The 21,715-nt window shown below is 40.0% G+C and overlaps 1 protein-coding gene and 1 long non-coding RNA gene across 4 annotated transcripts in view; one reads left to right on the top strand and one right to left on the bottom strand.

Moving 5' to 3' along the window:
- Positions 1-8,346, top strand: part of LOC126394839 (uncharacterized) — a 212,331-nt gene extending 203,985 nt beyond the window's left edge. For both annotated transcript variants that reach the window (XR_007570398.1, XR_007570399.1), the window contains one exon: positions 8,200-8,346. This is a non-coding gene — a long non-coding RNA (uncharacterized LOC126394839). The remainder of the gene's footprint in view (positions 1-8,199) is intronic.
- tspan4a (tetraspanin 4a) overlaps positions 1-12,909 on the bottom strand; it is a 245,619-nt gene extending 232,710 nt beyond the window's left edge. The window contains exon 1 of one of the 2 annotated variants that reach the window (XM_050051936.1): positions 12,808-12,909. The gene's annotated coding sequence lies outside the window, so the exon portion shown is untranslated. The remainder of the gene's footprint in view (positions 1-12,807) is intronic. The other variant, XM_050051945.1, reaches the window with a different exon arrangement.
- Positions 12,910-21,715: the final 8,806 nt, after the last annotated feature.

The raw sequence follows: 21,715 nt of genomic DNA, 5'->3' as shown, positions 1-21,715 counted from the left end.
TCTTCATCTGAAATAGATTGAATTGGGACGTTTTTGTTTGTGATCTACAAACACTAACCCATAAATGTTCAAGTGTGTTCCTTTTTGGTTCACAGTTGTTTACAAATTAATTAGAAATGAAAAGCTGAAATGTTTTGAGGCAATAATTGTTCAAAAACTTTAAATCACACTGGGGCGCATCCAAAAATCTTTTAGATTCACTGCAACTTGACGTCGACTCGTGTTCACTTTAAATGGCTGGACATGCTTAAAAATAAGACACAACGTGCGCGATCCAATGGCTGACAGGAACATCCAGAGAAAACAGGACATTAGACACAAAGGTTTTAAAGAGCACAGCAGGTGGCATCATTAGGAGGCAGAAAACTGCAGCGATATCGTTTCTTCCTAGTGCAAGTCTTCCAAACAAACGACCGAGAAAAAATGGGCCTGCATAGGTCAGGAGACAGATCAAGCTCAGAACAGAAGAACAGAGTTCCTTTGATGCGGCAGAAAAAGTTGACAAAAGGACAACAAACATTTTATTTCTCAAATGTAGGCTGGAAAGTAGCCACGAAGTAAGAGCTGGGAAAAAGTGCCACATGACAGCAGCCCTGAGACTTCAAAATAGCAGATGAAAGAGTCTGAAAGCATGAGGCGAAATTGTTGTAATTACCATTATAATAAACAACAATCTGAACTTTTTAGCTGCATAATACAGAGACTGTGGAGCATCACATGTAATATCATCACTGTGTGTGTGTGTGTGTGTGTGTGTGTGTGTGTGTGTGTGTGTGTGTGACAAACAATACATTCATTACTCCTCTCTCTGTCTGTCACACTACATACAGTGACTGAAAGCTCAAAGTAATGCGGAAAAACCTGAAACAAAAAAGCCACAAGATACTGGCTCTAAAAACTCATTCATTCTTCCAAACACATCCTTTCGACTAAATTCTTCATAAGTAAAAACTGTCCTTACTTCTTCCCACAGGACATATGGTCTCTTTGTGAAGTGAAGTAAAGTAAAGAATTATTCAGGTTTTATCAGATGTAGGTAAAAAGCTGTGGAAAAAGTCACAGCAATTAAAAAAAATCTATTTAAATCTGCAGTGGTGTCTGCAGTTCTCTTTAATAAGTATCCTGTTAGTTTACTTGTTACTGAGTGCCACGCATGCTTATATTAACTTAGTTCATGTTCGCGGCATATGTTGGCACTGCTTGTGTGCCTATGTGTGCGTGCTAGTGTGTGTCTGTTTAGAGTATAGATGAACAATAATTTAACCTTTAACCTTCACTATTTATTTATTACTTTTAAATTAGTTGTTGTATTCATTTACAATGACAGTAAAAGGAATCAAATTGAATTGAGTTGAATGACTTTGGGCCACTTGGAGGATGACATATATTGCCTATTAAAGGTGCTGTATGTGGGTGCAACATGTTCTCATCCCAACGCGTCAAATACCACTGCTTTGTCAGTGGACGTACACATCAAAATATGATGCACTAGCTACCCTCCTGTGTCAGTTTTGGACACTCAGGGATGGCATGTCAATTCACACTTGTTACATGCACTGTGTCTTTTCAAAACACGCTTTCACAAGAAATGTACAGTTTCTGCTCATTAAATGCAAACAGTCTTTTTTGAAATAAACTTAGATCAGGTTTATTTCCTTATGTTTGGACCAGAGGTAGGCAGCCCACGGCTCTGGAGCCACATACAGGTCTTCAGTGGCTCTGACAAAAAAAATCGTATGGAAATGAAAAATGTTTTTTCTCTAACATTTTAATTTTCATTTGTAATTGTTGTAGTCCTAAAGGAATTCTCATGTTCTCCAATTGTAAAAATGTGTTTTAACTTTTCATCAACTAAAAATGCATCATACATCTTCAGCTGGTGCCTTTACCTCTGAATTTTGATGAACCTCAATAGCTGTGGTTTGTCTTCAGTTTCCCTAGCTTATCTAGCTGTGGATTTGAAATGCAAAAAAGTCTCGGAGGATAATAGAAAATCAGATATTAGACAGAGTTGTTTGCTTTTATCGCCAACGCTGCAAAATGAAAGCACTAATTAACTCTAAATAGCCCACTGTGGAGTCGCCACTTTGTGGTAAAACATATTAATGAATGCTAACTTAGAACTAATAGGCTGTGTTACCTTCATTATGAGGTTCTAATTTGTTTTGTGGCTCCAGATAGATTCTTTTTGTTTTTTTGTTTTGGTTAAAAATAGCTCTTTTGGTAGTAAAGGTTGCCGACCCCTGGTTTAGAAGGAAAAAGTAAGTGCTTAGGTTCAGAGGAAAATATCATAGCTTGGCTTAAAATAAGTGTGGTTGTCACTAATGTGATGTAACATGCATCATGTGACATACGTCACAAGAGCTGCATGCTACAAACACAAGCTTTATACAAGTTATTAAAATAACTCGGTTGACTTTTGATTTCACAGGGAAACAAACAGCGGGCTGCTGGGGGAAAGTCCAGAGTTTGTTTAACCCATCCACCATCAGTCCTGCCGTCCCTATACAATCTGACTCGCTCTTTATACTATAGTAGTTGCCGACAGCGTTCCAAACTGCTACTGCCCGGTGCGTATCATACCATTGCGAACAGTGCCTCTGTGCGTCCGTGTCTGACGCTGGCATCTACTGACAAAGTGGCGATATTTGACGAGTTGAGAATGAGAACAGGCCGGTAACTCTGAGAAATACAAAAAGTAATGCAACAAAATTTGTACATAACTCACGTGATCATGAACCAGTAATTTGTGCATAACCCACATATTTGGGAAAACTGTAGTCACGTGACCAGTGCACTGAGGGGAGTAAAAAGGTCATAAAACACAGGACTTTTCCCAGGAGACCGGTGTTCAAAACTGGTGAACTTTGACTCATTTTAAGGAACATCTTTCCCCAAGGTTTCTTTCTCTAAACCTAATGTATCATAACTTAACTTGCCTTAACCTAACCTCCATAACTTTATGTTATGTGTGAATGTCATTCATGGGGAGCTAATTAATAGGATATGATACGAACTGTTGTATGAGGATACGTTGAGTGACAAGAGCATTGTTTTTGTAGTCTTACCTTTTTTTTTTTAACATTAAACCAGAATCACAATCTTTCCCTCACCTTAACCAAAATGCTGTTGTTGCCTAATACGAACCACAGAGAGAGGTCTGGACGTGAACCTGGCATTCTAATGTCACAGCTCTACACTCTGTATGTCCTCCATCCGCCCCGATCACCTCCCGGAGAATTCAGCACGGTACATAGATGTAGCGTTTACTTTTAAAACACTGTATGTGACTACGGAGAAAGACAGTTGATTGCTGAGTCTCATTTACAGGTCATCCAATTCCAGGGCTTTGTGCTGGTGGTTCGATCAGTGTTTGACAACCTGGGAATGAGATGCAACAGTCAAACTCTTTCTCCAGACTTACAACATCTTTAACTCAAAGCAGCACTGTATCCAAACATAAACCAGACAGTGATTAGGTTGTCACCACAGGGTAATTTTGTATTCAATTTAGAAAAATACAAATGTGATTTCTCTGAGAATACAGTTGCAACAAAGAGATAGTATTTCGGATCATGTTTGCCAGATTGACAAGAGTTTATCCAAATCACTCAGAACTCCAGTAACGTGCAGTCAACCCAAACTAAGATTGAACATCAGTAAATGTTCATGTTTACCACAATCCGTGATAGACTGGAGTGCCAATTTACTTTTCAGCAGACATTTTATGTTTACTTCATCTGTCAGAGTTGGCAGATATTTCTTATTTACGTGACATTAGTCCAATCAGGGATCTATTCATACTGAGACGACATCAGATGAAGAGAAAACAGATACTTGGCAGCAAACTTGGAATAAGAAGCTACAACTAATTGTGTGGGACAGCTTTTCATTTAAAAAAGTGCAGCAGAACCAGTCCAAATACAAAATAGAGACACTTCAGTACTAGAATGTGTAAGTGCTGGAGTGGCTGAGTAAAAGGAAAACAGGCTTGAATGAATCCCATTCAAAGTCTCTGCAGTTACTTGAAGATAGCTGTTCACAGAGACTCCCCATTGAGCTGGAGAAACACTGCACACTTTTTGAACAGTTGAAGAAAAAAAATCCAGATGCGATGAGCAAACAAAGACACATCTAAGAGGAGCTGGAGCTATAATTTTAGCCACAAACTGTCTCTGTTTAAATGGGATAATAAAAAAATGCGGAAAAACAAAAGAATTAAAACTGCTACATATTTCATTATAACGTATTCTGTGCTGATTGTCAACAACAAATCACAGTTTACTTTGAATTCAGGGTGGCGCACTTGAGGACGTCATGGGGTTTGGAAAGTTTCTGAAGGCATTGTACTTCAAATCTAGCAGACAGATGCTCTTCATTTTAAAGTCATGAAAATTGATTTTCACTCTGAGGCAATAGCATGATCTGCGTCCAGGGAGCCAGCCTCTATAAAGTTAGACTAAAACTATTAAGATCAGCAAAGGCTGGCTCCGAGTGGCTGCCAGAAACAAATGCAAATGACATCGGAGCTTTTACTTTGAAACGTCTCAGACAGAACTTAGTGGAAAACAAAATCAGATCAAGAAACAGAGCATGTAGAGACAAAGCATCGTGAGGGATCACTCTGACCATACTAACAGAAACATACAGGAAATATTTGGACTTTGTGGTAGGCCTGCATGTTTAAAGAATTCCCCACGCCACGCAAAATTACATGTCATGTAAGATTAGTTGCACCACCAAGGAGGCTAAAAAGGCGCAGCTATATACAGAATGTAAATGCTTGCTGCTATTTTTATCACCTCCAAAGAAAACTAAGGCATCCAGACAAAAAATTAAATAGAACATAAAGCCAAGTATGTCAGCCAGGAGGAGTAAATTATGGTGGGCAGAGTGAGATATAGGGTGTGAGGAGGCGAGGAAACATCAAGAAATGTAGTGCGGAGGAGAAAGAAAAAAACTGTGCCTTGTATTTTTTTCTTCCCTCTGTGTTAAACTGGGCGTGAGACTGGGAGTCAGCAGCAGTGAAAGAGTGTGGTTATGGCTTGTGGTTTTCGCTCGGCACTAACATCTCAGCAGAGCTCTCGACAAGGAGGAACAGAGGGGACAAAATAGACCCTTCAAAACGTAAGAGGCCATGCTGGTGCCTCACATCCTGAGAGGACAGGCGGAAAAATAAAACAACCACCATGTGTGACATCAAGTATGTGCAGTTAAGTGCAAATTATTGTCGCTTTGACTTTGGCTGTCAGACACACTCTGTCTTTATCTCCCATTGTCGCTGTGGAAGCTCAGCCTTAAACAGAAATGTCCGCTACATGACCCCTATGGAAAAAGTACAGTTCACATATACACCTATACAATATTTTTACATGTATAGATTTAAAATGTATACAAGTAGATGGGAATATGTTCATTATCTTGAGAATGAACAACAGTTAAATCTATTCAAGTTGACGCAGCACTTCATTACACAGACGACTCCCCATGAAACTACTAGTCTTTGTTTTCACACTTCAGCTTTTGTATCGATGAAACAAACTAGATATGACATTCATTAATGAGATTTAACTGCACGAGATGTGTTCGAGTTTGTAATTGCATATTTTAGCCTAGTGTTGCTGTTGTTAAGGGTCCAGTGTGAAGGATTTACTGGCATCTAACAATGAGGTTACAGACTGGAACTTCTCCCATGTGCCAAGTGTGGAGGAGTCACTAGCTCTTTTTAGACAGGAATTGTGCAAATTTGCAGGAAAGCCCAATCAGTCTTTTTTCAGCATTGGCAGTATAAAAACAAAATCGGGGAGTGCAGCAAAATGCCGCCTGCCTACTTTTGTTTATACAGAATGCACCTTTTTCGGGGCAATGGGGGGTGTGAGCAAGTAACAAAACGTGTAGCTCAGTGTGTGACGTAAACAGTGACGTGGGAGGGAAGCCGCAGCTGGTCAGTCCTTCAGCGAATCTCTCGTAAGTCGGCCTGTTCTTCACCGTCCCCGTCATCTGACGGTTAATGGCCTCTACGTTTGTGAGGACAAGGAGGGCGCGCAATTCCTTGTCTCCCCAGTTGCTCATCTTTACAGTGTCTGTCACAAGTTTGCGTTTCCCTCGTTACTAGCTTGACGCTAATTCCTGCTATCAGCTGTTTCCTGTTTATCCACCGCCAGTGGCTCACACGTGCGGTGTTATCAACAGCTCCTCCCACAAGTCTTCAACAGCCCCTCCCGTTGCAGAAGGGCGCCTCAGTCTTTTTAAACTTAAAGGGTTCTGCCAATATGACTAACCTACGAGGCAGAAAATTGGGCACCTCGGATCAACTCGCCAATCCGGCTCTGTGTGTCTAAACGCTCACAGCTTGCCGGCAAAACGGCCATTCGCGGAAAATCTGGCAGTGTAAAAGGGGCTAAAGTTTGGTTTGTCCACTGAGGGCTACTGTAGAAACAACATGGCGACCGTAGGCTATATAGAATGTATATTGACATAGTTTTGTTTTTACTTTGCAGTGCAGTTTATGAAGCCCCTCGCTTTTAGATGAACTTAAAATTGGAGGAGAGCCTTAGTGTTTCTGTCCTGTAGACAGTATCTGTTTGATGTATTCTACATTCCACATCTGGAGACGTGCAGTATCTTCCGTGGACCAAACTACTCCTCGTCCTGCGTCCTTGCAAGCGTTACAGATTGACGTGGTTTCGTCTGTTGTTTTCAAGCGTCCCAGTGCAACAGCATGGGATGTAGAGGGCTGAATACAACGGCAAAGAGCAAAGCGAATCTGGAGCGCTTTGTGTTCACAAGGCACAGGTTGAGCGAACCACACCGTGGACTTGAAGCGAACTGAACTTAACACTCTCTTGGAGTGTTCCTGGGATGTTCCTGGCGACTAATTTCCCTGTCGACTAAACAAATATTTTAATTAAGACTAGTCGACTAGTCTAAAAAAACGGAAAACACTCAGGAAACAGTCAGAATTTAGCACAAATTATTGTTCAGTGTTTGAAACATTGTCCCAAAAAATATTGTGTGCATTAAGAGCCCTTTGAAGCCTTAAATCACAAACTTCAACAACCACGGCATTACTGCGGGGAGGGGGACTGCTGTCTGACAGTTCTGTAGCACCCACTAGTGGCGGGCGGCTGCATGACAGTTAAGCAGCCTTGTACATGAATAAAACACTACAGGTTTAACCTACTAATATTTCTGGTGCCGACTAGCAAGGGGGCAAATGTTTAATCATTTAGACGTCTAATCACGCGCATCCCTACTGAAAAGGACCAAGTGTGAAAACACCCTAAATCCTACACATTGGTCATTTAATCACAGACCCCCACGACTTCAATTCTTCCGTTTTTGGATTCTTCGTTCACCGGAGGCGTGCAAGAAACTCAAAGTTTTCTGCACAAATCCAAAAGTAACATGAGTGAGTGATTGATATATAATTAGTTGACTGGGGGGATGAGGGGTTCCTTTACTTTCATTTTTGATGGGGCCAATGTGAATTGGTATCAATCATCTCATCTAACTCGCTGCAAGAAAGCCAATAAGCGCATTTCTCAGAATAATAAACTACTCTGCTCTCAGATGATGCTGGTGTTATTTTGTGAATGGCAGGCTTTATTTATTCTTTTATTCATGCTGTTTTCTGATAGCCTTGCACCTGCATGATGTGGGTACAATTACTCTCCTTTGATTCATTGGCTGTCCTTACAAAAACTGATGAAATGTTGTGTTTTCATTGTTGAATCCTATTACTGTTTCTCGCTGCCTCATTTGACCCAGGAGAACCATTAAAGTTTAATCTCCCAGTATCTTATCTAATATTGTGCCTGTTGGCCCAATAATTAATTCATATTGGCCTTATCATACTTTGTAGTATCTCATATCTGCTGTGGTGGTGTACCTGTAATTGATGGTCTGCACTGTTGCATCCCTCCAAGATATATCACAAGATTACTTTCCTTTGCATTACCTCTCACTGTCCACCCATACTGTATAAAATCCAAACCTGGGCATCCATCCTGTATCACCTTATGTTACCTTAGTCCTGATTTCCCTTAAGATATTTTTCATCTCTATGCTCATGCAGTTTCTTCTACCAGGGCATGAGTAAGATATGAGAATTACAAACTAAAGAAGTACCTTGCTGGCATATGTTAGCTATATCCAACATAACATATATTCTTCTCTGCCCCTTTTTTCTTCTGGCAGGACTGAAGAAAAGAAGAGTGTGCTACGAGAACATGAGGCTGAAAAACTGCAGGCATGAAATATAGAGAGGGAACAAAGGGAGAGAGGACCGGCTGAAATCTGGCAACAAAAAAAAAAATGTACTGAAGGAACACAGGACTGGGGGAAAATTGGGTGAGTGAATTTAGAGCAGAGCAGTGCGCACACACACACACACACACACACACACACACACGCTACAATGCAGCCTTGTTACATCCACCTTCAGTAGAGCCAGTGTTCAGGGCAATTATCCGGAGTGTTGCCACACCTAGACGAGCCCACAAGTCGGCCACAGAGCTGTAGTTGGACAAACAACACCAGCTGTGACGATTAAAGAAAACACTCAACACCTCTTCTCCAAAACATATTTTCCCTGCTTCCATCAAAATAGCTAGATGCCATATGCACAGAGCACAGAACACAGATTGAAAGCTGTGTATCGGCAGCAGCTTTGGTCTCGGCCAGTGATTGCAGGCTAAGTGTAAACAGCGGGCAGCTGCCAGAGTCATCAGTTCAGCCATGCTGGAGCTGATGACATGTGGGAGGACACGGGAAAAGGAAGCTGCCTCCTTGTCTTGACTGTCTCTGTCTGCACATCCTGGAATGTGTCAAAGCAGTCTGACTGTCACCATGAGCTGGAGAGTGTGGGAGATTTCATGAGTGGTCGTCATTAGGTTACATATAGAGCATGAGTTTATTTATAAAGAATAAATGTACCTTTCAATAGCGCTGCTTGATTCATCAATCTGAGCTGTTCAGGAGTTACTCAGCTGTTTTCCCGTCACTGTACATTTGTTTACCACATCTCACAGGCTGCAGGCGACAGTTTCTCCCAGTACTGATGAATCTAACATTTGATATTGATTATCAATTAACTGATTTTGAAAAAATCAATGGGAAATGGTCATTACAAGTAGGGATGCTCAAATCCAATCCTCTGGATCAGGATTTACCCAGATCCTCACGCACACACACACTACATCCTCACTACAGATCAGGTGTCAGACAGGTATTATTTTTTGCAACACTCTCTCAAACCTAAATAACCTAAATAAAACTTAATGTTTATATGGTTTGGTTTTAGATAAGAACTTTTTTTTTTACCAGTGAGTGAAAGCAAGGAGCGCTCACTCTGCAGCTAAATCTGGGGACCAGAACACTTGACACACCTGACTAAAAACCAACTGCTCGACTTGAGGAATCTTAGTTGACTGAGGGGTCTCCGACCAATGATTTGAATCTTTGACTCTCATGGGCAGCCTTAATGTTACATTATCTATGTCACCTAACAGACGTCACAGGATTGGTATTAAAATAACTCAACGTTGACTCGCAGCACGAACACTGGTGTCCAGGGTGAAGGTCCTGTGCTTGTTTGACCCAGCCACCACCCCTTCCTCCCAACCTATAGGACTTCCTCTATCTTAACACACTACGTGGACTTTGATGCTTTTCTACTAAACTTTCAAATACTTTAAAACTTAACACATTAAAACTTAACACACTTTAAAATAAACATTAGTATGGGTCAGAAGGGCCTGCTTGCACAGTCGACCTATATGGCGTTTTTTCAGTGAGAGCAAGTTTTTTCATCAGTGTCATGATAAAAATCACTGATTTTGCTCTAAGTTACAGCAACTCAACTTAATCTGTAATGCTCACAGCAACCCCTGAGGCAAAATATTGTCTTATTTGTTAATGAGTTCCCAAGCAGCGAGGTGGCTGTTGTTCAGATTCATAATTTGGGGAAAAAAGAACACTGACTTTAGATTGGTATTCATTATCGGCAGATAAAATTAAAGTAAAATGAAAGTCAGTGTGGTGCATCCCTAATTACAAGTCTCTGTACCCTGTTCAATTAATTATGAGAAGAAATGAGAAACAGCAAGCCCTCATATTTAAGAGGCTATGACCAGCAAATGTTTCATGTTATACTTTATAAGATTTTACTTAGATAACACATTAACTATCAAGTTATTGTTTCATTACCCAAATCTGATAATCAGACGAGTGCCATTTTGCTTTTGAGTCTTTATTAGAATATTAAACTAAGTTAAAATACAAGTAGATGCAGTGTGTCCCGCACTGCTGTCACTAGTTGACCCTTGGCGTCTGTTTTTCGGCTGATTCAGCATGTTGAATCGACAACAGAGACAGCTGAGCCCGTCAGTGAGAGAAATCACAATGATTGGCAGGTCAGCTCAGTGCACGAGAAGACAAATAAAAGTGAGGAAAGTAAACAAACGGATGGCATGAGATCAAAGCAAATTTGTTACATAAGCCAATGAGCAGAAACAGCTCATAATTGTTTGTGATATTGTTTGCTAGCACAAAGTAAACATAATTTGTTCTTTCAACATCAGGTTGTGTTGTTAATGTGCTAACTAGCGTCTTGAATCCTTCCTGTTGGTCTTCCGTTTTCATGCAGGAGTTTTTTGGGGGTTTTTGTTAATAGGAATACATAGTACTGCTGGCTGCCCACAGAGAATTATTTCCTCTCACGTAGGTACAGAACGTTGTCTGTAGTCTTTGCAGCGTGTTCAGCGTAACTTTTTGGCCAAGACACAGATGATGTGAGGCAACGCGACAGTCGGCCTTTATCACCACTCTTTGATGACAGTTTGATGTGTCTGGGCCCTAAGGATCGCAGGAGGCTGGCGCCTATCCCTGCTGATATTGGGTGAGAGGCAAAGTAAACCCTGCTCAGTTCACCAGACTATTGATTCAGACAATTGATGCTCACATTTACACCTACAGGCAATTTAAAGTCATTGTGTCTTTGGACCATGGGAGGACACAAAGGGAGGAAGCCGGGAGACTCCACACAGAGGGGCCCAACCAGGCCAGCCGGTTCAAACCTTAAATCCTCTTCCTGTGTGGCGACAGTGCCAGCAACTGCACTTCTGTGCCATCCAGCTAAAACTAACACAGTCTAATATACCAACACGTCAATAAATTCTACCTTTATGGTTATTATGTTCAGTGTTTTAGAGGTGTAGAGTCAATTTTATGGTCAGTTTTGAGGTTGGAGTTTGTGCTGCTGTTGAATTGTATTTTTATCTTATAATAAACATTATATTGTTCTATATGTTACTGTAGTAGAAACACCTCCATATATATAAATAAATACAGTCCAGCAGCAGCAGCAGCACATTCTCCAAATGACCATAAAGTTGAACCAACACCTCTTTAAAGCAGTTTCAACAAACACTGAACATTAATGTCATGAAGGATTTATTGCAGGACTGTTGCATTAGACTGTTTTAGTCTTAGACAGGTGTACCTAATAAAGCGGAAACTGTAGAAAATACTTTGAATTGCTGGAGAGGTGGGGTGTCTGGAATATGGCTGGCAACTCCTAAAGGAAGGGTGTTAACTTTTGATATTCGCAGAAGCTCCATACGGAGTATTTCTAGCTGAGAACAAGTCAGAGTGGTGTTTCTTATTCAAATGTCTTGTAGCTGCATTGCATTCTGGTCTATTGTGGTTTCTGTCAGTGTACATAAAACGACATCTCTCACTCTACGACAAAACATTTCTCCATGTATGTCTGTTGAGAATCAGCACAAACTGTAGAGGCTTTAATAAAAATAAAAACTTTCTCTTTGATTCTGAGGGACTGATGCGAAACCTGTCAGTTAGCGTTGATATTTTTGGACAGCTGAGATGTTTTCCTGCTTTTTAAATCCCGCTGATGTAACAATAAGAAAAAAATATGCCACAAAACAACAACACAGGGTTCAGGAAAACAAAGACCAGCTCCTGTTTTAACTGTTTGCAGGGCAGATTTCCCCTTTAATAGAGCCTCTCTGCCTTCATTAAAGTCCAGATTAATTTTTAATGTGCCCCTGCCACATGGAATATGGAGCAGCTTCATCTGGCAGAATTTAAGACCTCTGCTAACCTAACATAAGGGCACATTGTATGGCAGTGAATTCCTCTGCACTTTGCCAGCCAGCCACAGCTTTGAGAAGTCAGTGAGGCCTTAAGTTCCTGTAACCCCTCCAGAGAGAAGAAGAAAAAAATGAAGGGAGGGAATAGCTTGAGGAATGGTTGGTATTCTGAAATGTTGTTCTTCTCCACAAGTTTATTTCTGTCTTTCATCAAGATCCGAGGGGGAACATTCCTCAGCCAATCAGAGCGCCTCACTCTCACACATCACCACATTTCCACAATCAAAACACACTGACAAAACAACTGATCTACGGACAACAGCTTACAAGTGGAATAAACACACTGGCCAATGTAAAAGAGTGGCTTTTGTGAGCAAATGATATAATGAGCGAGCTCGAGTATGATTAATGTAATCCCACCCTTAAGTAAACAACACTCATTAACCAATTCACGCAAGATAAATGGAACCAGGATATAGTTTATCCCTTCTAATTAGACAAACTCAGTCGGCAAAAGCTCCCCATTTATCAAAGTTAAATCTCTAAAACAAGGTCACTGACATCTGTGTTGGAGCTGGAATACAGAATTAAAGAGCTGAAGAGTGGAGGAAGCAGAGAAGAGGAGAGGTCAGGAGGAAGAGTTAAGTGATACAGCTCATTTGAATAGTGTAAGAGAAAAGTGAAAATTACTTACCACTCACTTATCTCACTCTCTACACTCTCTCCCGGCTGCCCCTCGTCTTCCCTCAGTGTATGACAAAACTTCCCAAGTTGTTCCTCTCCACACTCTCCCTCTCGCTCCCTCTCTTTCTCACTCAGCGTGGATGCACATGTGACTGTCACCGCCGGCCAAAACAGCAAAAGGCCGACATCTAGTGGTGAGTGACGCTGCAGCACCTGACATAATATAATCATCCTTTGTAAAGCTGTTGGCCCACTGACAATTTCCAAAAGTAATTTATAGGCTAATTTGCTCTGATTCAGTAGGCGATTCAAAAACAGCATCTGATGAATACAAATAGCTGCTTATAATAAACACAAATAACCCTCTGCAGACAGTTTCACTGGTTTATAAGCAAATTCTTTTTCATTAAAAGTAATATTTTCATCACATACTGGTGACAGGTTATTTTCACAGCTCACTGTATTAAAGAGGTTTTTAGAATCTGCCTTTGCTGGTAGGAGTCAATGTTAATGTGAGTTATATGAAATAAACCAGGACCTGTGATGTGGCCTGTGGCTTGTGATACATTTTTAGCATAACAGTGTTTGGACACATTCCTGAGTTTGGACTGGAAGACAGCCATCTCCTCTTGGCGCTGGTTTATGAACATCTTTTATTGGACGATTGTCAATGTTTTTAACACATTTGTGTGTGTACTCTCAAATAGTTGTTGTCTTTACCTTTTCACACTGTTTGTTATACAGTTGTTTTTGAGGACGCAGTGCAAAGAGGTCACACCACCATGTTTCACTGCAGAGTGCAGATGCTGTTGTTTCCTGTAAAGAAGAACAAAACTTAGATTTACACGCCACGGTAGCAGCTCTGTGGGGCTGTGTGCTGTGGACTGATTCCCAACCTGGAGGTCCTGACCTCTACTAGAGGTCACCAGAGCTTCACGTGGTGTCGTGAGGCCTCCCTGAATGTAAGGGGTGTAAGAAAACTGTAATATTATATATATATATATATATATATATATACACATACTGTATATACATTTGGCCTATAATTAAGCATTTCTTTGAATTCAATTCATTTCTGTGAAGAAAAATAAATTAGGTTGCTGTTTCTGCTTCACAGCCTCAACATGCTTTAGAGGAGTATGCAGTTAAAACAACCAAAAGCTAATAGAGCTAGAGTGACATTGTTAAAAATGATTTTTTTTTTAAAAAGAAAAAGCATAATACATACAGAGAATTGTAGTGAAAGTTCCCACAAATATTAGGAAAACTCATCTCTGATGCAGCAATCACAGGAAATAATCTTCCCAAAATGTATCACTCACTTTATACAAACTTTATGCAGTTATTCTTTTCACTACTTGGGTTAATTGTACAGTTTATCAGTTGTACTGTGCTGTTATTAATAGTATTAAATATCCATTAAATCAGTCACTTAGTCAAGGGTCATCAGTTTACTCCAGTGGTTCTCAGCTGGTGTGCCGTGATGCCAAATCAGGTGTGCAATGGGATTTTGTGATAACACCACATTATTATTACAATATTCAACTGTGCCTGTACGTAAAGTTATGAATGAATTTTTAATTGACTGTATCAGTATGTTGTGCACATCCATTTCCTACTAAAGAGGAAAACTCTAGCTGAAAAATGTAATTTGATTTAATTTAAAAAAAACCTTCACGGGGAACCTATTTGTTGCTATTTATGCGTGGGAATTGTGAATGTGTGACACATCAAAAGCCCTGATTAGCAGTAGAGATGTACCGATACCTCTTTCTCCTTCCCGATACCGATTCTGATCCCTGAACCTTAGGTATCTGCCGATACTGAGTACCGATCTGATACCAGCGCGTAAAATAAAAATGGATGGGATATGAATTGTTGATATGAGTTGTTCTCAACTCCTAAAACTCTATGGAAAATATTAAGAAATAAATAAATAAATAAAACATAATAGTAGAATGAATGCCATAAAACTTTTTTTTTAAATTATTATTATCCAGTGTTGACACAGATCAAGACACAGGTTAAAGTGCAGCCACACAGTTTGGTAAAAAAGACATTTTAAAGGCTATAGTAGAATGTTTTTTAAACTCCGCTCTGTTTCCGTTTTGTTTGCCTGTAGTGTGCGTATGCGTAATGACGTGAGGCATTACGTGGTATCGGATTGGTCATAGGCTGTACTCGCCGATACCCGACACCACATTTTAGGCAGTATCGGAGGCATTTCCGATACTGGTATCGGCATCGGTACAACTCTAATTAGCAGCCAGTGTGAGGGATGATAACATTTAAAAGGAGAAAGTTGTGCGTGGGACAACCAATTGCTTTATTGTACGGAGCAAATTACAACCAAGCATCACTGAAGACGACCTACCATCGAAAGAAAAGAAAAGAAAAAATGTCAGTAGACAGTATCACGAAAGCTACCTGTCTTATTTTTTCTTATTTTTATTGTCTTATGTCGTGATAAGAGTGATAACACACGTTATAGAAGTGATTGTGCACAGATATAAATACAGGCATGTCAAAACGTTTGAAAACCACTGGTTTACTTAACGATAGAAATGGGAAGGTCATTACAAAAAAAACCAAACACAGTTCGATAGATTGTAATTTTGACCTGATGATGGCGCCAGATGAAAAGTTAAGGGATGACAGCAATAAAATTCAGACTGAGGGGGAACACAGGTGTTTGCACTAAATTTAATGACATTTCATCCAAAACTTGTTGAGACATTTCACTCAAAACCACAAATGTGAACATTACAGTGCTGGAGGAGAGTCAGGGAACCTGTGACCCGGATACATCATCAGGGAACCATGAATATATTTTGTGATAATCCCTCTTGTAAAACTTTGACATGCCGGTGGCACTAGAAGAAAAGTCAAGAGATCACCAGGATTCATTTCCTGGAGAACATGAATGTCTGAACCAAACTTTCACAGCAATCAATCCAGCGGTTGGTGAGATATTTCAGTCTGAACCAAAGTAGTGAACCAACTGACGACTGACAAACTATCCCTAAAGTCATGCCTCCAGTGTGGCTAAAAATATGAACTGTTTTTACTGTTTAAACAAAGACAGAATGATAGTTTCCTCTCTTGCTTACTAGCACACAAGATGTCTGACACGGCCGGGTGCTTATAGTGCCGAAAAACATTTTGCTCTTGTCAAATGTTTTTATGGTGTATTTGAAAACCAGGGCTATATGATCTTGCCATTATAAATATTGGTTGGAAAGTTTGTAAATTGAAGGCTATTAAAAAGGTAGTTACTCTATTTACAAGACTGGATAGATTTTGCCATGGTCCAGCTCAAAGGCTATACTAAACAGGGGAAACACATGCAAAGGTTAGGAGCTTTTATTCAACAGAGGTAACAAAAAAGAGACATTCAATGGCTGTGACAGGCAGGGAAAACAACAGGCAACTAACTAAGCAGGTCTTATGTAACCTGTAGACAATAGCCAGCTGCCTCCAGCTCTGCCTGACCAGGAACCTGCAACACTGAAACACAACACACACACACCCTGCCAGAGGCCCTGAGGCCGTCACGGTGTGCATATATTAAACAGTGGTGGAGGAAGCACTCCGATTGTTAATTTACAGCCTGAGATGCTGTTATGGTGTATTCTTACATTGACCTCAGGGGGTGAGCATGTGTGAATAATCCTCGGTAAAATATGAGTCATTATCTGGTTTTCCTATCCATAAGATGACACCACCAACACAGACCTATTACTTAAGCAAAAGAACAAAAGTATTAGCATCACTATATACTTTAAGTACCCAAAGTAAAAGTTGTCATCATGCAGAATGGCCCATTTATGCATGTATCACTTTAATGTTGCAGCTAGTAGAGGCAAAGCTATTTTAAATTACTTTTTATACTGTAGTGTAGCTTAAAAAATACAGTATAAAAAGTAATTTAAAATAGCTTTGCCTCTACTAGCTGCAACATTAAAGTGATACATGCATAAATGGGCCATTCTGCATGATGACAACTTTTACTTTGGGTACAAGTTGAAAATCTTCACTGATTTACATTGTATAATTTGTTGAGAACAAAATGACGTAACAACGGTCAGAGGAGACCCACCACCAACCTGCTCATGCTGAATGATGTTACAGGCAGCATAACATTCACCACGGCGTCTCCAGACTCTTTCACGCCTGTCACATGTGCTCAGTGTGAACCTGCTCTCATCTGTGAAGAGAACAGGGTGCCAGCAGCGGACCTGCCAATTCTGCCATTCTCTGGCGAATGCCAGTCGAGCAGCACAGTGCTGGGCTGTGAGCACAGGTCCCACTGGAGGATGTGGGGCCCTCATGCCACCCTCATGGAGTCTGTTTCTGACAGTTGGTCAGAAACATGCACACCAGTAGCCTGCTGGAGGTCATTTTGTAGGGCTCTGGCAGTGCTCCTCCTGTTCCTCCACACAGAGGAGCAGATACCGGTCCTGCTGCTGGGTTGATGCCCTTCTACGGCCCTGTCCAGCTCTCCTTGTGCAACGGCTGGTCTCCTGGTATCTCCTCCATGCTCTTGAGACTGTGCTGGTAGGCCCAGCAAACCTTCTTGTGCCATCCTGGAGGAGCTGGACTACCTGTGCAACCTGATTGGGCTGCAGGTACCGCCTCATGCTACCAGTAGTGACAAGGACACTAGCAGAACACAAAACTAGAGAAGAATCAGTGAGGAAGGATAAGGAGAGAGCAACTGTCTGTAACCACCACATGTAAAACTATTCCCTTTTTGGGGCTTGTCTTGCTTTTGCCTCTCCATTGCACCTGTTGTCACTTTGATTTGCACCAAAGCAGCTGAAACTGATTCACAATCACTTGTGCTTCCTAAATGGACAGATTGATATCCCTGAAGTTGTTAGACTGCGACCATTAAGTGTTCTCTCAATTTTTTTGAGCAGTGTATAACAGCAAATCACAATTTACCAGCTGATTTATATTTTGTATTAATAATGTGAATCTGTGTGGCAGGGTAAATGTACAGTATTTCCGTCTGAAATATAATTAAATAGAGGTATAAACTAACATAAAATTGTACTAAAGTACATCACTTGAGTAAATGTACTTAGTTATTTTCCGCCATTGATGTACAGTAAGATGATTCTGTATATTTTTTACCTCACATGGCTGATTTAAATGTTCATGAGTGTCACAGTGTGTGAAAGAAAGTATGCAGTATCCTGCAAAGTGCTAAAAGACAAGAAAAACTAGTTTAATTAAGTTTAATTTCCAATGTACTGCTTATTAAGTCCTCCTAAGTGCTGCAAACAATGTCAAAGATGTAAACCACAGGCCTACAACCTCCACAAACTTAACAAACCTGACATTCTGGCAAAATAGAAGAAGTGCAAACAAAGAAACAGAGAAGAGATTACATAGTTAAAGCATCCTAACCGCACTGATGTAGGCCTTTGTTTATTTTTGCCTTCAGGGTGGAAATTGTTTGCTAAAGGAAGGTTTTCACACACGGAAATATGTAAAGCTCTTTGAAATGATCCAGGTAATAATCAATGCCTTGTATTTAGTACTAATAACAGCTGTGAGATTATATTAAATACTATACGTCAGTAAAACAGACCTACAAGGTTGGTAATAGAGTTAAGCGAAGGTATGATTATACTGCTGAAGCCTGAGGGTTGAAGTATCGTTTTTAATACAGGCACATACACCGAAAGGTGAGCAAGGCAATTGCAGCAAATGTAATGGTTTCTTAAATTAAATTGTCCCCACATTATTGCAAATAAGAGTCATGTTCAAGTAGCTGTTACTGCAGGGCAAGAAGAAGATTTATCAGGAACAGGTGCCTCGGAACAGTTATTGAGGTAATCAAGCAATCAAAATCACATCACACGGTGGCACGCGGTTAAAATACTGAGCAGACTCAGTGATTCTCTTTGTGTAATTAAATATATAACACATATTAAACTTTGCATGTAGTATCCCTCTGTAATTCACAGAGTACTTCAAATGTTAGTGCATAGCAGATAAAAGGTTAAAGATGGGAACTTTATTCCTACAATACATTTATTTATAAATTTATTTTTAATATTTTGTAGTCTACATTTTTGACATTGTTTGCATAGGATTTTGGATTATTGGGCAGCACGGTGGTACAGTGGTTAGCACTGTCGCCTCACAGCAAGAGGGTTCCTGGTTTGAACCCCTGGGTGGGGGAGCCCTTCTCTGAGGAGTTTGCATGTTCTCCCAGTGGCTTTCTCCGGGTACTCCGGCTTCTTCCCACAGTCCAAAGACATGCAGAAGACATGCATAAGTTGCAAAAACAGAATTAATAGATTTAGATTTTTTTTTTTTTTTTTTAATTAGGGAAAAAAAAGAAAATATGCTAGGGAAAAGGTATTATTATTACATTTTAAAATTAGGTTACATAATTTTTATAATTTTTCAGGACTATTTCCTTGTTTGTTTTTTAAAACAAAACCTTTTTTATAAATGATTTTCTTGTTTTTAATTTTCTCTTTTTACTTATTTCTTGCAAATTGAGGTAATTTCTTCTTTTTGGGGGGTCAAATCTATGAGCAGCTTGGTAAGAAATGTTCTACAAACAGCAAAATAAATAAATTTAGAAAATTATTTTTAAAAAATGAGAAAAAATAAAAAACTAGGGAAATGTTTTATTATTATAATTTAAAATTATATTACAGAATTATTATAATTTTTTAGCACTATTTCCTTGTTTGTGTGTTTTTGGAAAACTTTTTTTTTTAATTTGTTTTTAATTCTCTCTTTTTACTAATTTCTTGCACATTTTTGGGGTCTTTTCTTCTTTTGTTGGTCATTGCCTTCTTCCCTTGTTTTTCTAAAGAAATTAAGCCAATTTGCTCAGGGTTCAAAGGGTTAATCGGTGACCCTAAATTGACCGTAAGTGTGAATGTGAGTGTGAATGGTTGTCTGTCTCTATGTGTCAGCCCTGTGATAGCTTCAATGCAAACGCCAGAAATAAAAAGCTGAAGTTGGGCTATAAACGAACTACGCGGTTGTATGACCTAATGTCACCACCATAACAAGACCATAAAGCCGTGTTTGGCTCGGCTTGGCATGATGACGTTCTGAAGTTTCATTTAGCTGTTTGTTGGCAATCACCTTTTTTAAGACACATCAAAGCTTCAAAGTTCGCAAGTCGGATATTTACTGACTAATTTTGTGTCATAGAACAAAACATGAAAGTCTCTTAAGCTTGTGTTAACCACAGACCTTATGGCATCTAACCAAAACCCCATTCAAAAAACCAGTTGACTTTGAGAAGAGGGAACTGTGAGTGCAAAACCAATATCCAAACATCAGAGGGTAGGGGAGAGTGAGGCACAACCCAACACATTTTGGTTTGGGCTGAATGTTATTGAAGCTGACTGAGATGAATTAATTGTTTGTTTAATTCTAACAACATGCACATCCCTGCTACAAACAAACAGTTGCTGTTTTTTTCAAGAACTTATCTTTCTTCTACAGTTGCACTGAGAAATGGTGGAAGTGTTACAGCGTACCACATGGGTGGGGTTAAGTGTAACAGGCAGAGAGTGAGTGATAACACTTGCTGGACAAGTCTGTTTAACACATTTAATTCAATACAATTACATCTATATACTCCATCCACCTGTTAGTCTACCATCCATATTCAATGGCTGGACTGATAGATGTACATAGATTTGGTAACCTGGATCCACATGTTGAAATATAGGTTTTGAAAGTATGAATATTGACAAGACTGTGAAACTGTGTCAATAAAATACATCTCATTTACTTAAGGACATGAGTTCAAACTGAACATAAGTTTGAAGTGCAAAAATAGAGAAAATGCGCTATAGGTGGCTGAGTTGTAACACGTTACAACTAACCCCTGCTGTGTGGAAATTTTATCCAGCCTTGCTAACATTTGCTGGGAGTTGGTTGCATAATTCAAAAACGCTGCTAAGTTGTAGACAACGAGACAGTTATTAAGATACATGATTGGATTTGTCTTACAAAGGCAGCTCAGTGATCGAAAAACAAGTCTATGACAAAGAAATGTACTTATGTCGGCTGAAAACACTTTTTGTGCTCACTTAAATAGTCCATTAGTGTGTCTCAAGTCACATACTTCCGTTAGTACACTTCCATGTAGCATACTGTGTGCACTATGTACTTATTGGCATAGTGCGCGAATTTCGACAGGGTAGTGTTGTCTCAAACCAAACACGGCCGTTGTGCACTCAGCGGAAATGACGACCGCAAATTAGCTAGTTAGCAAACTAGCATTAGTATTTGCACTATCGTTCGCGGTACCAAATCATTACAGACTGCTAAATTAACCCAACAAACATACTGCTGGCTTATATCCAACAACAGTATAGTGGTGCAAAAAACACATGAATTTGTACAATGCAACAACGTTCACGGTCGCACAGTCCTATTTCCAGTTTGAAAAGTGGTCCCTCCCCTTCTGCTACGTAGCCAAGATGGCGACCATTGAGGGTGAGAAGTGTCCATAGTTCCACACTCAACTTCTTGACCGTTTTGAGTGCACCATCCCGGTACTCATAGTGCACTGCATTTTTCCATACTTCTCAGTGTGAACGCACTTATGCACTCAAAATATTAAGTGTAAGTACAGAAGTACGCGATTTGAGACACAGCACGTTAACAATTTACCCCATGTTAGCTTCTTCCCCCTCGCTCCCCAAGGTTTTAAATATCTAATAACTTCTTCTTTATGGTGGAGGGAGGGTCGTGCATTTTTACACTACTCACTCAGGGAGACTCAAAGAAAATTATAGCTGCTGCGCAGCGATGGGTCAGGTCCGGGCATTTTTAGGCAATTCTGAGCAACCTCTGGAACCTAAGACGGTCATCTACCGCTCTGAGCTAATTGGCAAGTAGCAACTCAACAGTGGCTTCACAAA

This window comes from Epinephelus moara, chromosome 1, assembly GCF_006386435.1.
Source record: "Epinephelus moara isolate mb chromosome 1, YSFRI_EMoa_1.0, whole genome shotgun sequence".
Classification (NCBI taxonomy): Eukaryota; Metazoa; Chordata; class Actinopteri; order Perciformes; family Serranidae; genus Epinephelus; species Epinephelus moara.
Note: the sequence above shows the minus strand (reverse complement) of the source record. Positions and strands in the feature narration are given on the sequence as shown.